The sequence below is a fragment of the Mus musculus genome, chromosome 7 (genome assembly GCF_000001635.26).
Source record: "Mus musculus strain C57BL/6J chromosome 7, GRCm38.p6 C57BL/6J".
Classification (NCBI taxonomy): Eukaryota; Metazoa; Chordata; class Mammalia; order Rodentia; family Muridae; genus Mus; species Mus musculus.
This window is the reverse complement of record NC_000073.6, coordinates 108,791,704-108,810,018: the sequence shown is the minus strand read 5'-3', so window position 1 is coordinate 108,810,018 and position 18,315 is coordinate 108,791,704. Positions and strand designations below refer to the sequence as shown.

At 39.2% G+C, this 18,315-nt stretch overlaps 2 annotated features.

Annotated features, from left to right (window-relative positions):
- Positions 10,906 to 13,412: an enhancer, noted in NCBI's record as "VISTA enhancer mm686". NCBI's record gives its function as "enhancer in: forebrain[12/13] | limb[13/13] | branchial arch[10/13] | facial mesenchyme[12/13]" and the evidence as "EXISTENCE:transgenic organism evidence [ECO:0001131][PMID:17130149]".
- Positions 11,744 to 12,627: an enhancer, noted in NCBI's record as "Ios enhancer fragment used in the GFP reporter construct". NCBI's record gives its function as "activates a minimal E1b promoter by reporter assays in transgenic zebrafish olfactory sensory neurons" and the evidence as "EXISTENCE:transgenic organism evidence [ECO:0001131][PMID:25417106]".

The following is an 18,315-nucleotide window of genomic DNA, read 5'->3' as shown; positions in this document are numbered from 1 at the left end:
AAGGAAAAAGACAGACACTACCTCAGAGTGAAAGGCTGGAAAACAGTTTTCCAAGCAAATGGTCTGAAGAAACAAGCTGGAGTAGCCATTCTAATATCGAATAAAATCAATTTCCAACCCAAAGTTATTAAAAAAGACAAGGAGGGGCATGACATACTCATCAAAAGTAAAATCTTCCAAGAGGAACTCTCAATTCTGAATATCTATGCTCCAAATGCAAGGGCAGCCACATTCATTAAAGAAACTTTAGTAAAGCTCAAAGCACACATTGTACCTCACACAATAATAGTGGGAGACTTCAACACACTACTTTCATCAATGGACAGATCTTGGAAACACAACCTAAACAGGTAAACAGTGAAACTAACAAAAGTTAGGAAACAAATGTATCTAACAGATATCTACAGAACATTTTATCCTAAAACAAAAGGATATATATTCTTCTCAGCACCTCATGGTAACTTCTCCAAAACTGACCATATAATTGGTCATAAAACAGGCCTCAACAGATACAAAAATATTGAAATTGTCCCATGCATCCTATCAGATCACCACGGACTAAAGCTGGTCTTCAATAACAACATAAAGAATAGAAAGCCAATATTCACATGGAAACTGAACAACACTCTTCTCAATGATACCTTGGTCAAGGAAGGAATAAAGAAAGAAATTAAGGACTTTTTGGAGTTTAATGAAAATGAAGCCACAGCATACTCAAACTTATGGGACACAATGAAAGCATTTCTAAGAGGAAAACTCATAGCTCTGAGTGCCTCCAAAAAGAAACTAGAGAGAGCACACACTTGCAGCTTGACAACACACCTTAAAGCTCTAGAAAAAAGGGAAGCAAATTCACCCAAGAGGAGTAGAAGGCAGGAAGTAATCAAACTCAGGGGCGAAATTAACCAAGTGGAAACAAGAAGAACTATTCAAAGAATCAACCAAACGAGGAGCTGGTTCTTTGAGAAAATCAACAAGATAGATAAACCCTTTGCCAGACTCACTAGAGGGCACAGGGACAGCATCCTAATTAACAAAATCAGAAATGAAAAAGGAGCCATAACAACAGATCCTGAAGAAATCCAAAACACCATCAAGTCCTTCTACAAAAGGCTATACTCAACAAAACTGGAGAACCTGGATGAAATGGACAAATTTCTAGACAGATACCAGGTACCAAAGTTAAATCACGATCAGGTTAATAATCTAAACAGTCCTATATCCCCTAAAGAAATAGAAGCAGTCATTAATAGTCTCCCAACCAAAAAAAGCACAGGACCAGATGGGTTTAGTGCATAGTTCTATCAGACCTTCATAGAAGATCTAATTTCAGTTCTGCACAATCTATTCCACAAAATAGAAGCAGAAGGTACTCTACCCAATTCATTCTATGAAGCCGCAATTACTCTGATACCTAAACCACAGAAAGACCCAATAAAGATAGAGAACTTAAGACCAATTTCCCTTATGAATATTAAAGCAAAAATACTCAATAAAATTCTCGGTAACCGAATCCAAGAACACATCAAAAGAGTCATCCATCCTGACCAAGTAGGTTTCATTTCAGGGATGCAGGGATAGTTTAATATACAGAAATCCATCAATGTAATCCATGATATAAACAACTGAAAGTCAAAAACCCCATGATCATCTCATTAGATTCGGAGAAAGCATTTGAGAAAATCCAATAACCATTTATGATAAAAGGCTTGGAAAGATCAGGAATTCAAGGTCCATACCTAAACATGATAAAAGCAATCTGCAGCAAACCAGTAGCCAACACCAAAGGAAATGGTGAGAAGCTGGAAGCAATCCCACTAAAATCAGGGACTAGACAAGGCTGTCCACTCTCTCCCTACCTATTCAACATTGTACTTGAAGTCCTAGCCAGAGCAATTCGACAACAAAAGAAGATCAAGGGGATACAAATTGGAAAGGAAGAAGTCAAAATATCACTTTTTGTAGATTATATGATAGTATATACAAGTGACCCCCAAAATTCTACCAGAGAACTACTAAACCTGATAAACAGCTTAGTGTAGTAGCTGGATATAAAATTAATTCAAATAAGTCAATGGCCTTTCTCTACACAAAGGATAAACATTCTGAGAAAGAAATTAGGGAAACAACACCCTTCACAATAGTCACAAATAATATAAAATATCTTGATGTGACTCTAACTAAGGAAGTGAAAGATCTGTATGATAAGAACTTCAAGTCCCTGAAGAAAGAAATTAAAGAAGATCTCAGAAGATGGAAAGATCTCCCGTGCTCATGGATTGGCAGGATGAACATTGTAAAAATGACTATCTTGCCAAAAGGAATCTACAGATTCAATGTGATCCCCATCAAAATTCCAACTCAATTCTTCAATGAATTAGAAAGAGAAATCTGCAAATTCATCTGGAATAACAACAACAAACCTAGGATAGCAAAAACTCTTTTCAAGGATAAAAAAACTTCTGGTGGAATCACCATGCCTGACCTAAAGCTTTACTATAGAGCAATTGTGATTAAAACTGCATGGTACTGGTATAGCAACAGAAAAGTAGACCAATGGAATAGAATTGAAGACCCAGAAATGAACCCACACACCTATGGCCACTTGATCTTTGACGAGGGAGCTAAAACCATCCAGTGGAAAAAAGACAGCATTTTCAACAAATGGTGCTGGCACAACTGGCAGTTATCATGTAGAAGAATGCAAATTGATCCGTTCCTATCTCCTTCTACTAAGGTCAAGTCTAAGTGGATCAAGGAACTCCACATAAAACCAGAGATAGTGAAACTTATAGAGGAGAAAGTGGGGAAAAGTCTCCAAGATATGGGCACAGGGCAAAAATACCTGAATAGAACAGCTATGGCTTGTGCTGTAAGATTAAGAATTGACAAATGGGACCTCATAAAATTGCAAAGCTTCTGTAAGGCAAAAGACACCATCAATAAGATAAAAAGGCCACCAACAGAGTGGGAAAGGATCTTTACTTATCCTAAATCAGATAGGGGACTAATATCCAATATATATAAACTCAAGAAGGTTGTGGAGAGCTGTGCCTCGAGCAATCGCATGCGTGCAGTGAGCAATCGCCATTATAAGATGGTGCTGGCTTCCACTATGCCTAACTAGTAAATAAGCCTTATGCGCAAGTGCAAGAGTGAACTCACACCTAGTCACTGCCCATCTCGCGGCGTAGTAATGGGGTGATGGGCGAGCAACGAATCAGGAGCTGTCACGCCACATCAGGTGCTGAAACGTCATGCTGCGGGCTATATAAGCAGCACCATTTTCCCGGTTCGGGGTCTTCCCTCCTGATAAGTAAGCAATAAATGCTTTGTGGCAGAAGATTCCGATTGTCCTGAGTGTGTTCTTGCTGGCGGGGACAAAAGCTTGGGATAGAAGGTGGACTCCAGAAAATCAAATATCCCCATTAAAAAAGGGGCTCAGAGCTAAATAAAGAATTCTTACCTGAGGAATACCAAATGGCTGAGAAGCACCTGAAATAATGTTCAGCATCCTTAATCATCAGGGAAATGCAAATCAAAACAACCCTGAGATTCCATCTCACACTTGGTCAGAATGACTAAGATCAAAAAATTCAGATGACAGCAGATGCTGGTGAGGATGTGGAGAAAGAGGAACACTCTTCCATTGTTGGTGGGATTTCAAGCTCGTACAACCCCTCTGGAAATCCACTGATAAGTGGATATTAGACCAGAAATTTAGAATACCGAAGACACAAGATATAATTTGCAAAACACATGAAACTCAATAAGAACGAAGACCAAATTGTGGACACTTTGCCCCTTCTTAGTATTGGGAACAAAACATCCATGGAAGTAGGTAAAGAGATAAAGTTTGGAGCTGAGACAAAAGGATGGACTGTCTAGAGACTGCTATACCCGGGGATCCATCCCATAATCAGCCTCCAAAAGCTGATACCATTGCATACACCAGCCAAATTTTGGTGAAAGGACCCTGATATAGCTGTCTCTTGTGAGGCTATGCAGGGGCCTGGCAAACACAGAAGTGGATGCTCACAGTTAGCTATTCGATGGAACATAGGGTTCCCAATGGAGGAGCTAGAGAACGTAGCCAAGGACCTAAAGGGGTCTGCATTCCTATAGGTGGAACAACAATATGAACTAACCAGTACCCCCAGAACTTGTTGTCTCTATCTGCATATGTATCTGAATATGGCCTAGTCGGCCATCATTGGGAAGAGAAGCCCCTTGGTTTTGCAAAGTTTATATGCCTCAGTACAGGGGAATGCCAGGGCCAAGAAGTGGGAGTGGGTGGGTAGGGGAGTGGTGGGGGGAGGGCTCTGGGGGACTTTTGGGATAGCATCTGAAATGTAAATGAAGAAAATACCTAATTAAAAAAAAGTCAAACAAACAAACAAACAAAAAAAGAATGAAAGAGGGTTTGAGACTTGAACCAACATTCCAACAACAACAACAACAACACCCCAGAATAGAACAAAAACACCTAATGAGGCCAGCTAATACACAGCCCAGGATCTCAGGATGTTGAAGATATGAATACTGTGGGACATCTGCATAGGGATGTTGTAGACAACATATGGACCTTACTTAATAGAGAAGCAATGCTACTGTAAGTGGTAGGGCCACAGGGGTGGAGCCACTTAAGCTCACAAGAACCCAAGCCTGGCAGTGGTGGCGAACACCTTTAATCCCAGCACTTGGGAAGCAGAGGCAGGCAGATTTCTGAGTTCTGAGGCCAGCCTGGTCTACAGAGTGAGTTCCAGGACAGCCAGGGCTATACAGAGAAACTCTGTCTCGAAAAACCAACCAACCAACCAACCAACCAACCAACCAACCAACCAAACAAACAAACAAACAAACAAACAAGAATCCAGATGATGCTAACATGAGCTCAGCTTCTGGACACAGATCTGCAGGGTTTGATTACTTTTAGATTACGTTCTTGCTTTGGTCTGGCATTTCCTTGCCATTCTCCTGTGCTTCCTTTTTGGAAAGTCATGTTTACTCTGTGTCACTGCATACTATGTCTATGTAACTTTAAAACGTTTATTTTAGTGGTATTTACAGTTAAGAGTTCACTTTTAAATCTTGGAAGAGTCTTTGGATTTTTTTTTTTCCCCGAGACAGGGTTTCTCTGTATAGCCCTGGCTGTCCTGGAACTCACTTTGTAGACCAGGCTGGCCTCGAACTCAGAAATCTGCCTGTTTCTACCTCCCAAATACTGGGATTAAAGGTGTGTGCCACCACTCCCAGCTGAGTCTTTGGATTTCTAAACAATATTGGGGATATTTAGGTTATGGGGATTTTGAAGTCTGAATGAACGAATTTGGCAGAATAAGATGGCCACGAGACTATGGGCAGCACAGACTGAATGATATGACTTGAATGCAGAATATACCACATGGGTGTAGGATGTAAAACCAATCATGAAGCTTAGGTAGAGCAGGTTGAGACCTGGAGACTCGGTGGGCACACACCTGAAGTTTAGGCAACTCCCCACACCCTGCCAGACTCCTGGACCGGAACACATGCTCCTCACATAAAAGAGATGTGGCCTGTGGTCACGTATGCTCAAAACAGAGTTCTCCATGCTAATGAGGTATTTAAAGGCCCTGAGGGCTTATCTAATAAGCATCCTTTGCAGACATTCCTCTCTGCAAAAGGCATTTAATCTTGGGTCAGACTCTGAGAAAGAGGTTATGTAGTCATTTTCTGCCATGAATAGCTAACATGGACTGTCGCTTTCATCAAGACCCACAGTGAAAACCTGGGCCTTTGTTTACAGACTTGCAGCACAACTCTCCCATGGAAGTCCCATCTGTGCCAAGCTAAGGACAGATATCACTGAGCTAAGTTGGCGCTCCCCACCCTCTACACCAATCTCCAGTTTGCTGGCTCTGACTCCATTCTCTGCTCTTCTGTAATTCCCAGTGGTGTCTGTATGTCCAAGAGTCAGAGAATCCCATGGCTCCAGCCTCATCGCAGGCCCAGGGATCCTGGAACCAGCTCCAGCTTCTCTACAACCTCAGACTGTGTTTCTCACCCCTAAGAGCAGTGTCTCAGCACTCCCCTGAAGCCCAGCACCAACCCAGCAGCTATATGGGGAAACACAGCCAAGCACTTCCTATGTCTCACCTTCCCTGTGGCCATGCCTTGCAGCAGGGGCAGACACAGACTGGCAAAGGGCACCTAATGTGGGGCTTCAGGATAATGCCATTCTGGCTGGGTGCCATGGCTGCCTCCTATACTGGAGAATGGCTGGGTTGTAGGAATGTTTGATTGTGGTTCCCCATGCCACTGCTGGGTGGGTGCTGGACTTTAGGGAAGCATTGAGACAATGCTCTGAGAAGTGGGAAACATAGTCTTGTTGTGTTAGGGAAATGTTAGTGATCACCCCAAAACACACATAGGAGCTGATCTGATGCAACTCACAGCAGGGTCTTTATTCTATTTGAGCTATCTTGGTACCCCCCACCCCCCAACCCCTGCCACTACCCAACGCACCGTCGTCATGCAGGATGGTTTTGGTGGTGGAAGAGCCACAAATGTCTATCTGGGCAAGGCTTTATAGTAAGCAACAAGAAGGGAGCACATGTGCAAGCATTTAATTTGAAAGCTACTGTGGTCTCTTACATAATTGGCTGGTGCTGGGAGTCATATCATAAACTTAACTTCTGCTCCCCTCTGCATTTGGTGGTCATTAGGCAAGGGGTGGGCTTGTAACCTGGGGTGCAGGTTTGTTTTGGGAATAACCTGGAGACACTGGTCTTGTTGAGGGTGTAACCTGGAGACACTGGTCTTGTGTATTAGCCTAGCTAGACTTGGGTTTTGTTGATGGGCAACTTGGAAACTAATGCTATGTGCCGGCCTGTTAGTTTACCTGAATTCAAACTTAGGTCAGGTTCTCTAAAATGAGGTCTGAATTTAAAAGATTTGGCATCTCAGTCTGAATTGGTGGAGAAGCTGGAGCTGACTCAGGGGTCCCTGGGCCTGAGATGAGGCTGGGGCCATGGGATTCTCTGACTCCTGGACATACAGACACCCTCTGGGAGTCTCAGATGAGCAGAGAACAGAGTCAGGGCCAGCAGGCTGGAGACTGGCATAGGGGATGGAGAACTCCAGCTTGGCTCATGCAGGTTAGTAGACAAAGGCCTTCCTCAGGTTTCTCACTGTGGGTCTTGATGAAAGCGACAGTCCATGTTTAACCATATCCCTTATTAACTGTTCATGGCAGAAAATGAAAGTATAACCTCTTTCTCAGGGTCTGACCCTGAGATTAAATACCTTTTGCAGGAAAGGATGCCTGGAAAGGAAGCTTATTGGCTAAGCCCTCAGGGCCTCTAGATATCTCATTAGCATGGAGAACTCTTTTTTGGGCCTATATGACCATAGGACACATTTCTTTTATGTGAGGAGCATGGCATGTGTTCTAGGCTGGGAGTCTGGCAGGGAGTGGGTAGTCACCTAAGCCTCAAGGGTGTGCCCACTGAGTCTCCTTGTCTCAATCTGCTCTACCTTATCAAACTTCCTGGCATGGTTTTATGTCCCACACATGGGTTCTTGTGTTTTAGCACCTGGTCTCTAGCTGGTAGCACTGTTTTCAAGGCTGTGGTAGATTTGGAACATGTGACCTTCTTGGGTAAATAACCTAAGGGTTATATCCCAGCACTACTTCTTGGCTGGAGGCACCATGTTAGAATCCATGGCAGAAAGCTCCCACAGCCATGGGACCAAGTACTGTAACCACCACATCTTCTCTCCTATAAAATTATTAGCTAAACAAACCTTTCTCTATTCCCTTGAGTTGCTTCTGTGTTTTGGCAAAGTAATAATAAAGGTAGCTAATATGTTGGGAAGTTCTTATGGGAGCTCCAAAAAGGAGACAGTAATAGAAATGTGGGCAGTGGGAAGGTTCAGATAGGAATAAGTACATTATTTGTGTTTTATTACAGCCAAGAACCTGCATACATTTTATCTATGTCCTAAGACTTTGTGGGAGGCTGATCTTAGGAATGTGGGGCTAGTTAATCTGGCATAGGAATTTAAATGTTTCTCAGTTTTCAAGATGTGGCATGGTTATTGATAGTTACTTTAAGATAGATTTATACTGAGAATAATGATCAAAAAGAAGAGAAAAGGGACTTCAAATGTATAACATATAGAAAACATACAACAAAAGTCGAGGAAAAGAAAGATGAATAAGATTAATAAAAATAAACCAAGTATTTTCCACTAAGACAATAGCAAAGTTTAAAAATTTTTTTTGATAATTTAATTAATGGTCACTACATCTACATCATAGATTATTCCTGACTCTGTCTCCTCCTGTAACTCATTTTTCTATTTCACCCCTCTCAAATTTATGATCTTGTATTTAAGTATTTTTATAGGTGTATACATATGCTTATATATGTATACTATGTGCATTTGTATACATATATTTGCATGTGAAGATTATATTAATATATGCATATAAATGCCTACTTGAGTATGTAACCTATTGAGCCTTTTTAGCTTTGTTTATATGTGCATGTGTCTAGGGCTGACCACTTGGGATTGGACAGCCTATGTGGGTATTTCTTCTTGGTGACAATCAATTATCTCTCAACAGTCATTAGCCACCACTAGCTCTTTATCTAGGGGTGGAACCGTGAAGAATTTCCTCTGCCTGCATTGAGTGTCAACTGGTGTTAGCATTTATTCCAGCTTTGATCAAACAACTAAGAGATGGAGACTGTTTCAGAGATACACAATTAGTCAAAATGCAGAAAATAATTGACTGTGGGGTACCCAACCTCAACTGATGCAGTTGCAATGCAGCTCCTACATCTAAGGGTCAGGGAAAATCATGGAAGAGTGTGTAGAAAGATTATAAGAGCCAGATACTGTGAACATCTGTTGATTTATCATGTCTGCTGGGCAAAACAGGGAAAATGCACCCATGAACATTCAACAATAAGGAAAAGTTTTCTGAATAAATCTTAGATACTGGTAGACTTCATCCATCACAGGATCAAGAATGTAAAGCCTTTAATTAATTTAAAATGCTTTGAGAAGAGATCTGTTTATACAAGGCCCTCTGGGTAGATGTTTTGCTGCAGTGACCATCTAGGCACTCAGGTTGCTATAGCTAGGGGATCAGGATATGTCTTAAGTTACTGGCAGGTCTTGATATTGTCTATATAATACTATTGAGCATGGTATTCATACAGACTTCCTTTAAGACTTAAAGGAAGGATGATGGGGAGGGGACTAGAAATGTGCCAGAACCAGGATCATTAGTTGTCATCTCTTAAAAAAAAGTGCACTAATCTATGAGGATGAAGTTTAATTTTTAATAGAGACCCCAACATGTTGGAGATGCCAGACATATGAAAGGTCTGCTAAGAACAGCTACATGCATGTTTAATGGAACTAGCTCAAAGAGAAGCCATGTTAGATCAGATGGAAAGGCCATATATATATGTTGGGCTTCGGAAGTCCTTTGGGGACTCAAGATTACATTATCATTTACCCCAATGCTGTACATGAAACTAAAGGATACAGTGTTTCCCATGCTGGGTTTTGATTTTATTTTGACTTCATGCTCTCCTTTTATGTCCCTGTCTTTCCATTTTTGAATAGGAATGCTTACTCTGTGCTATTGTTTCTTTTTAATCCTTTAAAAATGTATTTATGTTTATTTTATATGTATAGGTGTTTTTGCTGCATGTATGTCTGTGCCTGTGGAGGCCAGAAGAGGGGATTAGATCTATGAGGATTGGTCCAAGCAAGCATAGAATGAACCCCATGGAGCTGTGAGCAAGATCTTTTATTTCCTAAGTTTTTCTGTCAGCACCTGGTGACTGTGAAAAGACAAATTAGCCAACACAATCATTATTAATCACCCCACCCCTCACTACCCCCACCATCACTACCACCATCATTATCATTATTATCGCCACACTCACTGTAGTACACTTATTATCACCATCATTATCACCATCATTATCACCATCAGCATAACTACCCTCACTAACATCACTATTGCCACTATGACTATTAACATATTTGTAACCAGTGTCACCACCATCACCACCATGTCATCATCATCCCCATGGTCATCATTCATAGCTCCATAGCATGAATTTAAAATAGGAGATTACATGTGCTATCCCATTTGAATATACAACTCATAAATTCAGGACAACTTGTTTGGTACTCGTCATGTGCCATGAAGGTCAGGCATACTCATTTATTTCTATGTCTTAAAAATTGAAAAATTGAAAAAAAATAGTGTATTGGATATTATAATTATTATTAACACTTGTAAAAATTTGACTAGATCCCAGAAAGTATCATTAATGGAGGTCATTATAGTCACAGTGTGAAAGACCAATCAGAGTTCACTGTAGAAAAAGGAGAACAGTTTTACATCTAGGTAAAGTAAATGTTGGAAAATTTGAGCAATTTTTTGAGAACAATGTCATACTTGCATCCAGTACTTAAATAGCAAGAACTAAGACCAGAGCATGAAAAATACTATTATCTAAGCAGAGGAACTTACACTCTTATTCAAGGCATAGAGTCACTGAATTTTATGACAGAGGGGAGAAACAAAGCAGAACTTTTTCATTAATGAATGAATGAATGAATTACATCCTGATCGTTACCCCCTTTCAGGTTCCCCTCACACAATTCCTTCTCCTATTCCCCCCTCCCCTTCTTCTGTGAGAGTGTGAGCCCCCACTCTGTATATCCCTTGACCCTGGCACATCAAGTCTCCAAAACAGAACTTTTATGTTAACAACAGTTTCTAAGTTTTGAACCTTATATACTTTGCAAAGCTCCTTACATTGATGAAGTAATATTAATTTTCACACTAACTTACAGAGGCTCAGTTTATTCCTGTGAGTACGTCGTGTCCTTTTGCACCTCTCCTGACATCATGAGTATGTGCTGATGTGTGCAGTTTGAGCATAAGGCAGCATTGCTTCTGGAAAACCAAAAGCATAATTCTTCTAATAAAGGAAAGAGAAAACAGATGCTTAACACAAGTGAAATTCATGTGTATTTGGTATTATTGTTGTCAAGTTTGATTTGCTTTTGTTCTAATATTAAATTCTTTGCCAATAAATTCCATGGACTTTAATATTTGGCAATTTACAGAGTTCTAAATCACTGTTTAAAAATAAAACTGTAGTGAATCTTGTCTTAAGTCCTATAGTTGTGTTATTTTTGATTTTCTATTATTATTATTATTTACCCTGGCTGGCCTTGAACTTACTATATAGCTCAAGATGGCCTTGAACTGACAGAGAACCGGCTGCCTCTACCTCCTAAGCTCTGGGATTAAAGATGTGTGACACTATACTTGGCTCCTTTTTAAAACTGGTACTAGGGCAGACCATTCCTGATGTCATTAAAAGATGTTTCAGCAGAAGACAGGAGCTTTTTGTCAATTAGGATGTCTTAATGCACTTGATATTTGAAGTTCACAGGACAAAACCTCTCATTTTAATATTTGAAAGCCATTCTCTTTGTCTGTTTCTTAATTTATTCAGATTAAGTTATTTGTTATTTAATGGTTCCTCATTGTTGTGTTTTGAGTAGTTGTTCTCAAAGTTGGTTTGGGGGGTCCCATTGGAGACCCTGAGTTTCTTTTGGGGTTCCATAATATCAGTATTCCTTTCATATTATTTGCTTTATGTATTACATTCTTTCAGGAATGTATAGTAGATTTTTCCAGAAACTACATGATCCCTTATGTCAGAAGTGGAGATGAGAATTTAGTTATGTACTAAACCAGATATTAAAGAAATCTACAGAAATATAAGACAATCACACTCTTCTAAGCTTTAAAAAATATAACAAAATTTCACTAAAATGTTTATTACTTTTAACAAATAATCATGTTACAATATTAGGTACTGATTTAAATTCTTAATGTAGAAACTTAATAAATTAATAAATGTAACATTTATTAATTATTATAACCTGCATAAAAAGTTTCTCTGGGTTCCTTAGAAATGATAAGAATGTAACAGAGTTTTGAGGCTAGCATGCTTGAGAATTGTGGTTTAAGGAATTCACTGTAGACAATTTCTCAGTGAATTTAACAGGAGGGATATATGTCTTGATATGCCTGTTTTCCTGGCCATATTTTCAGAAAGAAAAAAGGGAAAAGAAAACAGGTACACTAGAAATCATGTGTGTGGGGTCCTTGGTCTCCTGTTGTTGAGTACTGCTATTGCACATCTGTTTCCATGGTAACTAAACTTAGCTGACACCTGTGGCCTATTAACAACCTTCCTTAGCTCTAGCAATTCCACAGGGCAATGAGCATCTGGGAATAATTAGGGAAGTTGGCAAGGAAGTTTTCTTGAGCAGGAAATTAGTTCCTCTGGAACTTGTTAAACATTAACTCTACAGCCAAGATCATGAAAACACTTACTGGAATTAACAATAGTTTTCAAGTCTTCTGGGGACATTTACCAAGAGCAAACAGTGTCAGGAATTAGGGACTCAGAGTTTATTCTTAAAGGTTTAGACATCATCTTTAAGTTATGGTGAGGGAGCAATTAGTTTAAAACGATGCCTGACTTTTTAACAAAGACACACTCTCAAGTTTCTCCCTGGGGCTAACATGGGTCTAGAGTAAGGGTGAGAGATGTAATTAAAGTCCATGTTAAATCCATATGTTCATGGAGTTTCTTTGGCCACAGTAATATTTACAAAGGCTTGCAAAGCCTTAGTCTCAGCCAGTTGGGAATGTCTAACACCTTGATCAGTCTCAACTCAATAAAGGCAATAGATTTTTGCTCTAAGCCTTGAGCAATATTAATATGTGAATCTAAAGTAAAACAAAACAAATCTATAAGTAAGCACAGAATATACTGTATTTTTTTTCTGAAAATAAAAGCACTGAGAACTTAGAAAGAGAGAGAGGAAAGAGTATTCAAGTCAGAAGTCTCCACCACATTGATGTACCACACAGGCCACAGGGGAACTCTCTATCCATCATGACAGTCTGGATCCCAGCTCCACAGTAGGCTAAGCCTAGCCTTGCAAACTGGTCAATCTGTCAGACAGGGTGTTGATGCTCTAATCCCCTATGCCTTTCAAATGGCAAACAGCTTCAGTTTTATCCGAAGGGTAAACAGCTTACATCCAGAAGAGCAAAGGCAGGTGCAGGAAATGCTCACATGTGAAAATTCTGTAAGATAAAGAGAAAATGCAAAGACACAAATTAAATAACAGGACAACTGAGCACCTGCTATGTGGGAGCACTTGGCTGAGCCCCTTTTGTCCCAACTCAGTGCTTGTCTTAGTGTTGTAGTCTGGACACTGTTCATACCCATGAGGAAACATGAGATGAAGTGATAAAAATTGATATAGGGCCATTTTCCTTTTAATTCCAAGCCTTCCCCCTGTTACAGCTGGTGCTCTATCTATGTATCTATGTACTACCTATTATCTCTATGCCTCTATCTATCTATCTATCTATCTATCCATCCATCTGCCTAATTTATCCAAAAATCTATTTTGGCCTTAAGCTTTGATGGGTTGAGAAAAGATTCACTAGGAAAGTGATATTTATATTAACCCTTGTAACTTGAAATAGAAGGTTCATAGAAAGTGGGTGGCAGAGTCCTGGCTAAGAGCAAAAGGTTTCATGATGAAAAGAAAGAAATCCCCCAGAGCTATGTCTCTAGTTGCATATGTAGCAGAGGATGGCCTAGTTGGCCATCAATGGGAGGAGAGGTCTTTGGTCTTGCGAAGATCATATGCCCCAGTACAGGGGAATGCCAGGGCCAGGAAGTGGGAGTGGGTGGGTTGGGAAGCAGGGTGGTGGAAGGGTATAGGGGGCTTTGGGGATAGCATTTGAAATGTAAATGCAGAAAATATCTAATAAAATTTAAAAAAAAAAGAAATCCCAGACAGAGAACTTGGTAAGAATATGGCACCAGAGAGGCATCAGATCTTAATAAGTCATTAAGGGAACCACAGAAAAAGCTTCAAGGAGAGACTAGAGAGATGGCTGAGTGAGTAAGAGTGCATTCATACTGCAGATGAATGGGGTTTAATTCTCAGCGCCCATGTCATATTGCTCAGAACCACTTCTAACTCAAGCTCCAGGGGATCCAAGGTCTAATGCCTACTTTGTTGCCCACTTACAAAAAAAATTACAAAAGGCTGTATTCTTTTGTAATTTATTTAATCATAATTTGCTATGTGTTTTGATTAAATGTTTAGTTACACAAAACATTCTCAAACATAAACAACAAGGCTACAAATTTTCAATTTATCTTCTCAAATAGGAAAAAGGACATGCTTTTATCTGATGACAGTGACTTATTTCTAATTATGCCACAAAAGGAGGTTATATTAAAAAGTCAAGATATTGGAGTTGAGAGATGGCTCAGTGGTTAAGAGCATTGACTGCTCTTCCAGAGGTCCTGAGTTCAATTCCCAGCAACCACATGGTAGTCACAACTATCTGTAATGGGATCCGAAGCCCTCTTCTGGTGTGTCTGACGACAGCTACAGTATACAGTATAAAATAAATAAATAAATCTTAAAAACATTAAAAGTAAAGATCTTTGTAAGAGACGTATTGATTTTGTATTTTTTTTAGAAATATTGATTTTCTAGTAATGTTTCTTTATAATTTTTATTATTTTAATTTATGGTTTTGTTTACTTTGGTGAAATACTACTCTATGTGATTTCTATTTTTTCATATTTATTGTGGGTAAGGGTGTATACACTGTTACCTCTTCATTTAAAAGTTTGAAAACAAGGTGTTTTTCTTTCTTTTCAAGGTCGACTATTTATTTGTTACTCTTAAAGACAGTTTTGACTGGACAAAATTTAGAAGTAGAAGTTCTCAGTGAGGACAGCCAATATCTTTAGGCAATTTGTTCCTGGTATTTTTCTTTGGCTTCCTTCATTCTCTTGGACCAAAGTTTAGCATATTCTGCAGCCTCTGCCTCATTTCCCTTAGTGTGTCATTTTCTCAGCAACAATTTCTGTGGCCATGACTTCTCATAGAAAGTAGGAAACTCATGTTCATCATCCACTTTGATGAGGTTCTGACAGTCAGTAGCTGGGAAGGAGATATTCTGCTTCATCTTGATATGGCTAACCACCTAGAGTAGTGGCTCTCTACCTGTGAGTCATGACGTGAAATAATTTTATGGTGTCAAGAGGGTCACTAAATATATATTATATATATTGAGTAGTTCTCAACCTTCCTAATGCTGTGACCCTTTAATACAGTATATATGTAGCATATATAATATACTATATTATATGTAATATAGGATATAATATATAAATCATATATACTAGTATATATGTTATATACACTATTTTATGTAATATTATAATATATATTATATATGTAACCATATTATATATAGCATATATAATATGTGATATTTAATTACTATGTACTTAATATGTACTTAATAATAGATGATATTATATAGTGTGATATATATTCTATATACATTTTAATACAGTGTGTATGCATATATATGGAAATATGTATTTTATGTATTTCTGAACTTTCCTAATGCTGCAGCCCTTTAATATAGTATATATAAACAGTATACAATATATACATATATATGTGCATATACAGTATATATATATATATGTATATATGTATATCTATCTATCTATCTATCTATCTATCTATCTATCTATCTATACACTAATGTTGTAGCATTAGGAAGATTGAGAATGCATACATGTATATATAATACACATATATATTATATATATACTATACTAATAGGTCACAGTATCAGGAATGTTGAGAACCACTCACCTAGAAGGCGCCATTTCTTTTGCTTACTCTCTATCTGGGATGATTTCTGTATTTGGTTCCTAACTGATTTCCTTTCTCAGCAAGTAAATGTTCAGTTTAGTGGGGTTTGCTCCTGTAGCTGGTAACATTTCACAGAAATACAGGATGCTTCATGAATTTTCATGTCAACCTTGTACTGTAGAGGCCAGATTGACCTCTGGTATCTCAGCAAACACTGCTTGCTGTCAATTGAAATTTAGTGTGTTCTCCTATGTGATTATTTCTGAATATGGTACCTCAAGCTGAGCACATGTGCACACAGAGGCATTCATACACTCATCTATCTTCTATTTTTTATCACAGGGTCCATCTATCAATCAATGCACTTGATTATCTGGTCAGGCAGTAACTCAGCTTCTCTTGGCTACAGACCTCTAGTCTATCTGCTCCTCTTGGCTGATTCCAGGATGTCATTCCTTGGCTGCTTCCATCACAGAAAGGTCTGGTTGTTGCTGAAACCTGGATAGTTTGGGTGATTCAAAACAAACAAATAAACAAACAAATGCCACACAGAGACATTCAAGCAATGTTAAAATAGGTAAACTTAATACTTAATAGGCCATGGAACTTTCAGAAGTGGGAGTAAAACTAATAAATGATTTACTACTATTATGAATCCTGACAGCTCTTGAAAATATTTCTTCTAAAAGTCCCTTTAAAGTTGATTTTCATGGGCATTGTTGCACCATCATTTTGTTCCTTTTCTATACTTATAGCCTCTTAAGTGGCTATAATCCCAGTAACTTTTCTCAAGGATTTAGGAATGTTCAACTGAGACCCAGGTTACAAAAACAAGCCCTACTGTGTCCCAGAGTTTCCTATGCATTGGGCCTATGAAGAAATACAATAGTTCATTATCATACAAATATGGCTGGTGCACTGCGACCACTTCTAAAGGAGGTGCAAATGGGAAGACAGACAGGATTTCTCCAAAAGATCACTTGATAGGTGGTATTTCTTATCAAGCTTCCTGAGAGGGTACAGCCTCTCCTGTTTCTTTACTCTCTTCTCAGTCAGGAAATGCAGGACATAGAAAGCACAGTTGCAAAGATTGTAGTAGCCAAAGGAATCAAGGATAATAGGAGAACACGGGCCACAGAATCAACTGAGCAGGGCTCAGGGGCTCACAAGGATTGAAGTGGCAGTCGAGGGAATCTGCATGGGTCTGATCTATGACCTCTCTATACATGCTGTGGTTGTTTAGCATGATGGTTTTTTTGGGATTCCTAACAGTGGGGGTGGGTGCTGTCTCTGACTCTTTTGCCTGCTCTTGGGAACTTTCTCTTCCTACTGAGTTGCCTAATCTATCTTCAATATGAGGATTCATGGCTAGTCTTATTGCATCTGGTTATGCCATGTTTAGTTGATATCCTTGGGAGGCATGCTCTTTTCTGAAGGAGGAGGAGTGGTTCTAGTGGGGAGGAGAGATGAGGAGAACTGGGAGGAGTGGAGGGCGGGAAGATTGTGGTTAGGATTTATTGTATGAAAGAAGGATAAATAAAGAGATTATTAAAAATGAAGGCACACTCGCAAGAATTTTGGAGGTAATATTTACAAATCCTTTTCACCAGGGCACAATTATCTCCAACATCTGTGGGGGATCCAGAGGGGAAATTGAGGCACTCAGAAGCTAGAAACAGCATTAACCAAAAGTGAATGTTAACTCATTTGATCTGAAATGGGAAAGAAAAATGAATGATACCACAGACAAAGGGTCACAGCAGAGGGCTGCCATAGAGGAGTCAGCCCCTGCAGAACTTTGGTTACAAGGACAGGGAGGGAGCCAGTGAACACTTACCTTGACCTAGTGTTTCCCTCTAATCTCCTGGTAGGTGTAGTAAGTGTGGTGGATACAACCAGCGGGGAGAGGCTGGCACTCTTTGTATACATACAAAACCTATGCATGTATGAGTGTACGTGTTTTCATTTCCCCATAAGCCACTGTGACACAGAGTAGAACTGATCAGAAGAAGGCAAAGAAGGGCAAGGAAAACTTTATTTGAGTTCAGGAGAATAAGGAGAATATGCCTAAGATCTGTTCTAAACAACTGAAGCCAGGTGTCAGGTGAGTTTTAAAATCATAGCAGAAGAATCAACCAGGAGCAGCTGGCCTGTGGGGATTGCTGGTATGACCAACACTGGCTACTGGAGACATAATCATAGTTGTACTTATATTCTGAGAGGACTCTATAGGGGCATTTACACTTTTTATTATGTAGCATACAGAATGATTTTAATTGTGCTATTAAATCTGTAATATGTATAGTTTGCTGATTCTGTCTTTGAAGCCATGATAAAAAATTTTCATGCCCTTAATGATTTCAATTTTCATGAATGATTTGGTATTACATGGCTTTCCTGAAGATAATATTTACTGTATAGAAATACCCATATATTTCTGTGTGGGTATATACACAATAAGCATTCCATTGAAATGGAAGCTCAGATTCCCCCTGG